This window comes from Herpailurus yagouaroundi, unplaced genomic scaffold (genome assembly GCF_014898765.1).
Source record: "Herpailurus yagouaroundi ecotype Mexico unplaced genomic scaffold, PumYag 206, whole genome shotgun sequence".
Lineage (NCBI taxonomy): Eukaryota > Metazoa > Chordata > Mammalia > Carnivora > Felidae > Herpailurus > Herpailurus yagouaroundi.
Window position 1 is genome coordinate 16667 of NW_024412437.1, and position 13173 is coordinate 29839.

General features: G+C 36.4%; 1 protein-coding gene across 1 annotated transcript in view; it reads left to right on the forward strand.

Annotated features, from left to right (window-relative positions):
• The first annotated feature begins 1930 nt into the window (after positions 1–1930).
• LOC121015236 (uncharacterized) overlaps positions 1931–13173 on the forward strand; it is an 84128-nt gene continuing 72885 nt past the window's right edge. The window contains exon 1 of the mRNA XM_040451999.1: positions 1931–2044. The gene's annotated coding sequence lies outside the window, so the exon portion shown is untranslated. The remainder of the gene's footprint in view (positions 2045–13173) is intronic.

The following is a 13173-nucleotide window of genomic DNA, read 5'->3' on the forward strand; positions in this document are numbered from 1 at the left end:
AACAGACTCTTAACTATAGAGAACACAGTGATGGTTACCAAAGGGGAGGTGGTGGGGGTATAGGTGAAATAGGTGATGGGGATTAAGGGTACACTTGTAGTGATGAGCACAGGGTGATTTGTGGAAGTGTTGAGTCAATAAATTGTAGACATGAAACTATCAAAGTAAAAATAAAAATAAATTTAAAAATAAAACTTGCTAACACTCCTATGTACAGTATTTGATATCTTATACTGCAGCTTCTTCCTCTTTGCTATATATTTGTCATATTTAAATTCTTATTCTTGGGGCACCTGGGTGGCTCAGTTGGTTGGGTGTCTGACTTCGGCTCAGGTCATGATCGCACACTTGTGAGTTCCGGCCCCAAATCGGGCTGTGTGCTGACAACTCAGAGCCTGGAGCCTGGTTCAGATTCTGTCTTCCTCTCTCTCTGCCTCTCTTCCCCTCCCCCCCTGCCTCCCTCTCTCTCTCTCTCTCAAAAAAAAATAATAATAAATAAACATTAAAAAATTAATAAAATAAAATTTTGTTCTCCAATTCCATGTTCATCTGGGATAAACTTCTAAATTTCAGGGTTTTGTTCCACAATATGACATCTTTATAATGTTTTCTGGGTCTGAGTCATTATGGCTGGGTCTCATTTGTACATTATTTTACAGATATAAAGGTTAAGCTGAATATGCTCATGGAAAATTTAGAGCCATTCAGAGGTGAGTGAAAGCTTATAGGAAAAACTTATTATAAATAGCAATATTCTGATGCTTTTATGTTATGGTTTTAAACATTTTATTCCTATAAAACTGACATTATTAGTCTTCTTGGTATATTAATGGTCCAGATTAGCTCTGAGTTATATGCTTTTTGAACAAAACTACTAAATTTTTATGTCTTACCAAAATATCCTGTGTTCTCTGGATTTTTTTTTTCAAAAATGCCCATCACTTTCCATTGTTGGAAGAGCCAAAAGTCTATGTTACCACAATAACTGGCATGATAAAACATTGGTATAAATCTTTTTCTGAATAACTTATCATACAGGCAGATAAAAAGTAATATACATACCATCTTTATAGAATGATTTATATAGTCATTTATATAAGTGGTTCTAGTCTCATATACAACTCCCATTTCAGAGTGTTGATTTGTCCCATTTTTATTTGAGCATTCAAAGACTATTTTTTTCTCTCTAGAATTATGAGATTAGGGGCTGTTTCTGACATTCCCTTAGAGTCTTGACTCAGTATTTTGACCAACCCCACTCTTAATTCTGCAATTAAACTTAGATGAAAATCATAGTTTAGAATCACTCATCACCCTTAAATTTTTCATCAGTCATAATTTACATCTTTTCAAAGGAACCAAGATTAATGTTGATGAAGTAGATGACGTTTTGAAAAACATAGGGATAGAACTCACACCTAAGGAACGCTGGAGGCTGCTAAAAACCCTGCCAATTACTTGTGAGCATTTCTGATACTGGTTTGGCCTTTAGGAGAACATAGTTTAAGTGTATATATTATTGGGGTAGGTGGGGAATTATTAAAAATTTATTAAACATATATGTATATTCAATGCATGTATTGAGCACTTCTTAGGTTATGGGATTAAAGACAAAAATCCTTGCCCTCATGGAGGCTGCCATAGGGGATGGAGCTTACTTGATTGGGACTTAGCTTGAGGACTTCATAAAGAAATTAAGATTTTTAAATTGATAAAATTTAATTTAGTATATTAACTTTGAAATGTCTGGCAGCCCTAAAGCATAAAGAGAAAGAAGGGGGAAAAAGAGAGGAAGTCAGGTTAAAAAGTGTCAAATCAAAGAGATGGAAAGATTCAGAACAGTAAAATGGATAAATTTAAGACCTTCCTCTACTCCTTCCCTTTATTCTTTTTTTTTAATAGACACGCACTTTTTTAAAAGTTGATTTATTTTTGAGAGGTGATAAAATTAATGCCAGTGACACACAACTTTATCTGAAAAATGTAGGTATTGAGTTAACAAATAAAGAAAGCCAGGATCTACTGAACATACTGCCATTGGATGGTAAGCATTTCAGGCATTGCTGTGGATTTCAGAGAATATTGGGCTTAAGAGTTTTTGTATAAAATTCTCGAAGTATAACTCTTTAAAGTCCTATTAAAAATTTTAAAAGGGGTGACATCAGCAACATGGCATGGAAGCTCTTTGTCCTTTTAACCACCCTTCTTACTCAATGAATTAGAGGGCGCCTGTCTGACTCAATTGGAAGAGCAAAAAACTCTTGATCTCTGGTCCTGAGTTGGAGCCCCACATTGGGTGTAGAGATAACTTAAATAAAACTTTAAAAACAAAAACAATGAATTGGACATTCACACACAAACAAGAGTGCCTTTGGGAGTGTTACTCCAAGGGACCCAGGAGGAGGCTCACCCACCTGTGCAACCCGCAAGAAACAGCCAGCCTCCATACGGGGCTACAGCGCCAACACAGAATTGCGTACAAATTGCGTACAACACAAATATCCGGCAAAATTGTGTACATCTCTCTCAGTGCTGTCAGGCAAAAATCGGGTGAGTGCTGACCCAGGCATGAGAGAGAACCTGCAGAAGTCTAGCCTTGCTGGAGGGAGACTCCAACACACCATCAGAGAAAAAGAAAGAAAGAAAAATACGAATTTGGTCACAGTGGAGGCAGTAAGAGAAACTTCCCTGGCGCCACTCTCCCCGAAGCAAATAATGCACAGGAGGGATGTGTAGGCCACAGTGACTTCTCCCCTAGGGGAAAGGAATGCAGTGAGTGAGTGCCTGAGTGCCTGGCTTCCCCAGCAGAGCAGGACCAGCTGGGAAAACCCATTTCTCTCCACCAGCACCCAGGGGACTAAGGCGGGAACTCTTAGAGGCAGAGATGAATTTCAACTGGCAGTGTTGAGATTGTGCTCAGCAGGAAGTCGACCCATGAGTCTCTGGGAATACACCTGGGGATCTCCCTATGGTTCTCAAGATTCCCAATGCCCAAGTGCTAAGCCCACACTTCCCCTTATTCTGCTGCTAGCTCTTTGTGCAGGAGTGACAACTGCGTCCTCTAGAGCGAGCTCCAGTAGTAAGCATGCTCAGAAAACCGCCAGGAGTGGCGAGGGAGAAACCATAAACTTGAGCTAGAGCGCCACCTGGTGGAAAACAAGTTTTCAATAGCCAACCTGGTGATTTCTAAAGACCATTAAAAATATATATAAAAGCTTAAAATTTGGCCACAAAGTCATTCTGACAAGTATAAGGTAACATCTCTTTGTGGTCCTGATTTGCATTTCCCTGAGATATCGCCTTACACCCATCAGAATGACTAGAGTCAAAAAGACATGAAATAACTAGTAGTGGTGAGAATGTGGAGAAAAAGGAATGCTCATTCATTGTTGGTGGGGATATAGATTGGTGCAGCCATTGTGGAAAACAGTATGGAGGTTCCTCAAAAAATTAAAAATAGAAATACCATATGATGCAATAATTCCACTACTGGGTATTTACCCAAAGAAAACAAAAACACCAATTTGAAAAGATGTGTGCACCTCTGTGTTTATTGCAGCATTGTTTACAACTGCCAAGATAGGGAAGCAGCTCAAGTGTCCAATGATAGATGAATGGATAAAGAAGATGTGGTGTATATGTGCAATGGAATATTACTCAGCCATAAAAAAGGATGAGATCTTTCCACTTGCAACAACATGGATGGACCTAGAGAGTATTATGCTAAGTGAAATAAGTTAGAGAAAGATAAATACCATATGATTTCATTCATATGTGAATCTAAAAAGAAATAAAGATTATACAAACAAAAAGCAGAATCAGACCTATAAATAGAGACAAACTTATGGTTGCTGTGGTGCAGGGGGAGTGGAAGTTGGGCAAAATGGAAGTAGGAGTTACAAGTGTCCAGTTACAGAATGTATACGTCATGGGAGTAAAAGGTACAGCATAGGGAATATAGTCAATGGTATTGTCATAGTGTTGCATAGTGACAGGTGGTATCTATGCTTGTAGTGAACATAGCATAACAGAGAGAGTTGTTGAATTACTATGTTGTGTACCTGAAATTAATGTAACATGTATCGACTATACTCAAATTTTAAAAAATATGTTGAAAAAAATTAAAATTTGGCCACAAGTGAACAAGAAGAGTGGAGGAAGCATACCTTCACAAAGACAAAGGAAAAACTCATAATAACAACACCATAGAATATAACACCCCATCTGAAAACAACAGGCAAAGAGCTAAGGAGGTGTCTGTTCCTTCGAATGCCAAAGTAGCAACACATGACCACAGGAAAAATTTAAAATCAAGGAAATATGACATCATAAAAAGAAAATTATTATTCTTCAGAGACTGAGCTCAAAGGTGTGCATATTGACATCTAGTGGATAAATAATTCAAGATAATTGTTTTGAAGAAACTCAATGAGCTACAAGAAAACTCAGAAAGAAAATTCAGTGAAATCAGGAATAAATGTAAGAAAAAATTGAGTTCTTTCCCAAGGAAATTGAAATTATGAAAAAGAACCAAGCAGTAATTCTGGAGCTGAAGAATTTAGTGAATGAAATGAAAAATGCAATAGAGAGCATCAGTAGCAGGGCATACAAAATGGAAGAAAGAATAAATTACTTAGAGGATAGAAGTTTTGAAATAACACAGAATAAAAGCAATAAATATTTTTTCCTTTTTTAAAATTTAAATTCTAGTTAGTTAACATAGAGTGCAATATTGGATTCAGAAGTAGAATTTAGTCATTCATCACTTACATATAACACCAAGTGCTCATCATAACGAGTGCCCCCCTTAATACCCATCCCCCATCTAGCCCATCACCTACCTACCTCCCTGTATCAGCCCTCAAGTTTATTCTCTATTTAAGCATTTCTTACCATACCTTGAGATCATAACAGTCATATATGAAAGACTCAACACTAATATCATGCTCAATGGGGAAAAACTAAGAGCTTTCTCCCTAAGGTCAGGAGCATGACAGGGATGTCCACTCTCACCACTGTTATTCAACATAGTATTGGAAGTCTTAACCTCAGCAATCAGACAACGCAAAGAAATAAAAGGCATCCAAATAGGCCAGGAGAAAGTCAAACTTTCACCCTTTGCAGATGACATGATACTCTATGGAAAACCCAAAAGATTCCAAAAAAACCTGCTAGAACTGATCCATGAATTCAGCAAAGTTGTAGAATATAAAATCAATGCACAGAAATTGGTTTCATTCCTATACACCAATAATGAAACAACAGAAAGAGAAATCAAGGAATCGATCTCATTTACAATTGCACAAAAACCATAAAATACATAGGAATAAATCTAACCAAAGAGGTAAAAAGTCTATACACTGAAAACTATAGAAAGCTTATGAAAGAAGTTGAAGAAGACACCAAAAATGGAAAAATATTCCATGTTCCTGGATACGAAGAACAAATATTGTTAACATGTCAATACTACCCAGAGCAATCTACATGTTCAGTGCAATACCTATCAAAATAACACCAGCATTCTTCACAGAGCTAGAACAAACAATCCTAAAATTTGTATGGAACTACAAAAGACCCCGAATAGCCAAAGCAATCTTGAAAAAGAAAACCAAAGCAGGAGGCATCATAATCCCGGACTTCAAGCTGTATTACAAAGCTGCAGTCATTAAGACAGTATGGTACTGGCACAAAAACAGACTCATATCAATGGAACAGAATAGGAAACCCAGAAATGGATCCACAAACATATGGCCAACTAATCTTTGACAAAGCAGGAAAGAATATCCAATGGAATAAAGACAGTCTTCAGCAAGTGGTGCTGGGAAAACTGGACAGCGACATGCAGAAGAATGAACCTGGACCACTTTCTTACACCATACACAAAAATAAACTCAAAATGGATGGAAGATCTCAATGTAAACAGGAAGCCATCAAAATCCTTGAGGAGAAAGCAGGCAAAAACCTCTTTGATCTTGGCCGCAGCAACTTCTTACTCAACACGTCTCTGGAGACAAGGGAAACAAAAGCAAAAATGAACTATTGAGACCTCATCAGAATAAAAAGCTTCTGCACAGTGAAGGAAACAATCAGCAAAACTAAAAGGCAGCCAACAGAATGGGAGAAGATATTTGCAAATGACATATCAGATAAAGGGTTAGTATCCAAAATCTATAAAGAACTTATCAAACTCAACACCCAAAAAAACAAATAACCCAGTGAAGAAATAAATGGGCAAAAGACATAAATAGACACTTCCCCAAAGAAGACATTCAGATAGCTAACAGACACATGAAAAAATGCTCAGCATCACTCATCATCAGGAAAATACAAATCAAAACCACCATGAGATACCACCTTACACCTATTAGAATGGCTAACATTAACGACTCAGGCAACAACAGATGTTGGCAAGGATGTGGAGAAAGAGGATCTCTTTTGCACTGCTGGTGGGAATGCAAACTGGTGCAGCCACTCTGGAAAACAGTATGGAGGTTCCTCAAAAAATTAAAAGTAGAACTACCCCACGACCCAGCAATTGCACTACTAGGTATTTACCCAAGGGAATACACGTATGTTGTTTCAATGGGGCACATGCACTCCAATGTTTATAGCAGCACTATCAACAATAGAGTATGGAAAGAGCCGAAATGTCCATCGATGGATGAATGGATAAAGAAGATATAGTATATATATATACAATGGAGTATTACTCGGCAATCAAAAAGAATGAAATCTTGCCATTTGCAACTACATGGAAGGAACTAGAGGGTATTATGCTAAGTGAAATTAGAGAAAAACAAATATCATATGACTTTACTCGTATGAGGACTTTAAGATACAAAACAGATGAACATAAGGGAAGGGAAGCAAAAATAATATAAAAACAGGAAGGGGGACAAAACATAAGAGACTCTTAAATATGGAGAACAGAGGGTTACTGAAGGGGTTCTGGGAGGGGGTTGGGCCAAATGGGTACGGGCACTAAGGAATCTACTCCTGAAATCATTGTCGCACTGTATGGTAACTAACTTGAATGTAAATTTTAAAAGATAAATTAAATTTTAAAAAAGTTTCTTATGGCTTGTTTCCCTCTCTCTTTTTCTCCGCCTCCCATATGTTCATCTGTTTCATTTCTTAAATTCTACATATGATTGAAAATCATATGGTATTTATCTTTCTCTGACTTCTTTCACTTAGCACAATACACTCTAGCTCCATCTATGTCATTGCAAATGGCAAGATTTCATTCTTTTTGATGGCTGAGTAACATTCCATTGTACATATACATCTTCTTTATCCATTCATCAATTGACGGACACTTGGTCTATTTCCATAGTTTTGCTGTTGTTGATAATGCTGCTATAAACATCAGGGTGCATGTATCCCTTCAAATCTGTATTTTTTAAATGTTTGGTTATTTTTGAGAGAGAGAACAGGGGAGGGGCAGAGAGAGAGGAGACAGAGGATCTGAAGCAGGCTCTGTGCTGAGAGCAGAGAATCTGATGCAGGTTCAAACTCATGAACTGTGAGATCAAAGTCAGACGCTTAACCAACTGAGCCACCCAGGTGCCCCTTGAAACTGTATTTTTGTATCCTTTGGGTAAATATCTAGTAGTGCAATTGCTGGATCACAGGGTAGTTCTAGTTGTAACTTTTTGAGGAACCTCCATACTATTCTCCAGAGTGGCTGCACCAGTTTTCATTCCCACCAAGAGTGCAAGAGGGAAAAACAAAGATTTTAAAAGAGCAAAGAAAGCCTATGCGAGCTACAGAATTCCATCAAAAGACAAATATTAGAATAATCAGTTCCCAGAAGGAAAAAAGGGAAAAGGAGGCAGAGAACAGAGAAATAATAGTTGAGAACCCCCCAAATCTGGGGAACGATTTGGACATCCAAGTCCATCAAGCTAATAATAGATCATCCTATTATCTCAATGTAAAAAGACTTTATCTAAGACACATTATATTGAAACAGTCAAAAATCAATAGTATTAACTAGCTTTTTTGTGATAATCACTTCATAATCTATGCAAATATCAAATTATTATGTTGTAAACCTGAAACTAATATGATGTTATATGTCAATTATATCTCAATTTTAAAAATCATTGATAAAAAGTCCTGAAAAGAGCAGTAAAAAACAAATGTAACCCAGAAAGGAACTCCCACTATATGCTATCTACAGATTTCTCAGCAGAAACTCCAGAGTTTAATCACAGATTCAAAGTGCTGAAAGAGAAAACTTGCCAGCCAAGAATACTTTATTCAGCAAAGTTATCCTTTACGTATGAAGGAGGAATAAAGGCTTTCCCAGACAAACAAAAGCTGAGGGAGTTCACCACTAATAGACCTGTCTGGCCAAGAAATACTGAATGGAGTTATTTAAGCTGAAATGAAAAGACACTATACAGTCACCTGAAAACATACAAATGTACACAACATACTGGCAAAGTGAAAAATATGCAGTTAGACTTTTTTAAAAACCTCCAATTCTATAATAGAATGGTGTGTTAATCAGTCAACTATAGCATAAAGGTTAAAAGAAGACTAGTAAAAATAACTATAACTACTATAAATTATTAACAAGTACACATATTAAAAATAGGTCAATTGTAGCATCAGTGCTGTGAAACTGAGAAATATAAGGATGGAGCCTTTGTAGGTGATTGAAGTAAGTTGCCATAAGCCTAAAGTGGACTGTTTTATCTATAAGATATTTTATGTAAACGCTATGGTGTCACAACAAAGCAAAAACCTGGATAAAATTTACAAAAGATACAAAGAGGGGAGTCAGAGGATACCACCACCAAACCTTACCAATTCATAAAGGTAGGCAGAAACAGAAGGGAAAAGAAACAATGGAACACAAAACAGCCAGAAAGCGATTAATAAGATGGCATTAGAAGTTCTGACATACCAATAACTACTCTAAATGTGAATGGATTGAATTCACCAGTCAAAAGTGATTGGATGGATAAAAACAAGATCCAACTATATGCTGCCTACAAGAGACTCACTTCAGCTTTAAGGACACACATAGGCTCAAAGTAAAGAGATCGAAAAAGGCATTTAATGTGAGTGGAAACCAAAAGAAACAGGGATCTGAGAGGGGAAATAGATAGCAGTACAATAATAGTAGGGAATAGTAGGGAATAGTAGGGAATAGTAGGGAACTTGAATGTCCTGCTTTCAACAGTGAAATAAGTACATTATCCGGGGCGCCTGGGTGGCTCAGTCAGTTGAGCGGCCGACTTCGGCTCAGGTCAAGATCTCGTGGTCCGTGAGTTCGAGCCCCGCGTCGGGCTCTGTGCTGACAGCTCAGAGCCTGGAGCCTGTTTCGGATTCTGTGTCTCCCTCTCTCTGACCCTCCCCCGTTCATGCTCTGTCTCTCTCTGTCTCAAAAATAAATAAACGTTAAAAGAAACAATTAAAAAAAAAATAAGTACATTATCCAAAGACAATGAACAACTAGAAATCAACAACTTGAGGAAACCTGGAAAATCTACAAATGTGTGGAAACTAAACAACACACTCTTGGCAAGTCAATGGGTTGACGAAATCAAAGGGAAATCAAAGAATGCCTTGAAACAAATGAAAATGGAAATACAACATACAAAACCTATGGGATTCTTTAAAAGTAGTTCTGTTAGAGAAGTTTAGAGTGATAAATGAATATTTCAGGAAATAAGAAAGATCACATATAAGCAACCTAACTTTATACCTAAAGGAACTAGAAAAAAAAAAAAGAAGAACAGTTAAGCTCAAATTAGTGGAGGGAAGAAATAAGAAAGATCAGAGTGGAAATAAATGAAATAGAGATTAAAAAAGCAATAAAAAAGATAAGTAAAACTAAGAGCTGATTTTTTAACAAACAAAATTGACAACTCTTAATGAGGTTCAAAAAAGTAGAAGACTCAAAATCAGAAATGAAAGAGGAGAAATTACAACTGACACTATAGATAACAGGAATATATAATTTCCAAAAACATACAACCTATGAAGACTGAATTAAGAAGAAATAGAAAATTGAACAGACTAATAATGAGTAAGGAGATTGATTCAGTAATGAAAAACTTCCCAACCTAGAAAACTCCAGGACCAGATGGCTTCACTGGCAAATATTACCAAAAGTTTAAAGAATTCATGCCACTCCTTCTTGGGGTACCTGGGTGGTTCAGTTGGTTAAGTGGCCAACTCTTGATTTCAGCTCAGGTCATGATCTTGTAGTTGTGAGATAGAGCCCTACATCAGGCTCCAGGCTGAGCATGGAGCCTGCCTGAGATTCTCTTTCTCTCTCCCTCTACCCCTCTCCCCTGCTTGCGCTCTCTTTCTTAAAAAAAAATGTTAAAGATGATAGAGGAGTCTCAAGTAATGGATAAGTAATATGTATGACAACAAGTAAGCAATACAAAACTAGTCAGTATTATAAAGATAAAATAAATTTCAAGAGTCTGCTGTCTCTTCAAAAAAAAAAAAAAAAAAAGAATGTTAAAGAATTCCACTCCTTCTCAAACTCTGCCAAAAAGGCTGAAGAGAAAGGAATATTTCCAAACTCATTCTACAAGACCAGCATCACCTGCTACAAAAATGAAAACTATATACCAATATCCCTGATGGACACAGATGCAAAATTCTCAACAATGTATTACCATGCCAAATTCAAGAACTCATTAAAAGGATTATACACCATGACCAAGTAGGATTTATCCCTGGAATGCAAATATGGCTCAATATATGCATATCAATACATGTGATACACTAATTAATAGAATGAAAGATAAAATTGTATGATCATCTTAGTAGATACAGAAAAACATTTGACCAAACACAACATCCTTTCATGATAAAAACTTCAACAGATTGGGTATAAGAAGAAAATACTTCAGCATAAAAAGGGCCATATGCAACAAACCCACAGGAATTATACTCAATGGTGGAAAATCAAAACCTTTTCCTTTAAGATTAGGAACAAGACAAGGGTGTTCCTTCTCAACACTTTTGTTCAACATAATCCCGGAAATACTAGCTAAAGAAATCAGGCATGACAAAGAAATAAAAGGCATCCAAATCAGCGAGGAAGAAGCAAAATTGTCATTAATTGCAAATGATATTGAAATGCAAGTGACATTGAAAATCTCAAAGGCTCAACTAAGAAAAAGTGTTGGATATAATCAATTAATTCAGTTAAGCTGCAGGATATAAAAGCAATAAACAGAAATCAGTTGCATTTCTATATACGAACAATAAAACATCTGGAAAAAAAAAAAAAACTTATCCCAGGAGTGCCTGGCTGGCTCAGTCAGTAGAGCATGTGACTCTTGATCTCACAGTCTTAAGTTCAAGCCCCATATTAGGCATAGAGCTTACTTTAAAAAAAAGTAAAATGAATGTATAAATGAAACCTATCCCATTCACAATAGCATCACAAACAATAAAATACCTAGAAGTGGAAGTGGAAGATTTGTAGAATGAATTCTACAAGACTTTGTTGAAAGAAATCAAAGAAGACATAAACAATTGGAAGGACATCCTGTGCTCATAGATTGAGTTAATGTTAAAATTCCCATGCTACTTGAAGCTGTCTCTAGATTCAATGCAATTCTTGGAAAAATTCCATGGTATTTTTCACAGAAATAGAAAATACAATCCTAAATATTGTATAGAACCACAAAAGATCCTGAATGTCCAAAGCAATCATGAGAAAGAACAAAATCTGAGGCATCTCACTTCCGGATTACAAAGTTTTGTTAACTAAAACAGTATGGTACTGACATAAAAATAGACACATATGCAAATGGAATAGAAGAGAGAGCCCAGAACTAAACCCCCATATTTACAGTCAACTAATATTTGATAAGGGAACCAAGAACATGCAATGAGGAAAGGATTGTCTTTTCAACAAATGATGTTGGGAAAACTGGATAAATACATGCAGAAGACTAAACCTTAACCTCTATCTTACACAACTCACATAAAATATCTTGAAATGGATCAAAGACTTAAACATAAGACCCAATTTGGTAAAATTCCTGGAAAAACACATCGGGAAGGAAGTCCTTGACATTGGTCCTAGCGATGGTATTTTGGCTATGACACCAAAAGCACAAACAACAACAAAATTTAACAAGTGGAACTACATAAAACTTGTGCACTGCAAAAGAAACAATTAATGAAATGAAAATGTAACCTACAGAATGGAAAAAAAATTTTTCAAACCATGTATAGGATAAAAAGGTAATATTCAAAAGATATAAGGAATTCACACAACTCAATAGCAAAAGACAATCAAATGTTTTTAAAGGCACAGTATTTAGGAGTGCCTGGGTAGCTCAGTTGGTTAAATGTCCGACTTCAGCTCAGGTCATGATCTCGTGGCTCATGGGTTTGAGCCCCATGTCAGGGTCTGTGCTGACAGCTCACAGCCTGGAGCCTGCTTCAGATTCTGTGTCTTCCTCTCTCTCTATCTGCTTTCCCCTACTCTCTCTCTCTCTCTCTTTCTCTATGAAAAATAAATAAACATTAAAAAAAATTTAAGGCAGAGTATTTAAATAGACATTTTCCAAAGACATACAGATGGCCAGCATGTACATGAAAAGGTGCTCAACATCACTAATCATTAAGGAAGTGCAAATCAAAATCACGATAAGATACTACCTCACACCTGTAAAAATGGCTATCATCAAGAAGACAAGAGATAACAAGTGTTGGTGAGGATGTAGAGAAAAGGGAACACTTGTACACTGTTGATGGAATTGTAAACTGGTTTGGCCACTATGGAGAAAAATATGGAGGCTTCTCAAAAGAATTAAAAATAAAACTACAATACAATATACAATCCCACTTCTGGATATATATCTGAAAAAAGTAAAAACAGGTTATCAAAGAGATTTATGCACTCCCATGTTTATTGCAGCATTATTTATAGCAGCCAAGATATGGAAACAACCTAAGTGCCTATCAATGAGTGAATGAATAAGGAAGATGTGGTGTATTATAGTCAATGGAATACTATTCAGCCATGAGAAAAGAAAAAAATCCTACCATTTGCAACAACATGGGTAGACCTTGAGGACATTATGCTACGTGAGATAGGTGAAGCAGAGAAAGGCAAATACTGAATGATATCTCATATATGTGAAATCTAAAAAAAAAAAAAAAAAAAAAAAACAAAAA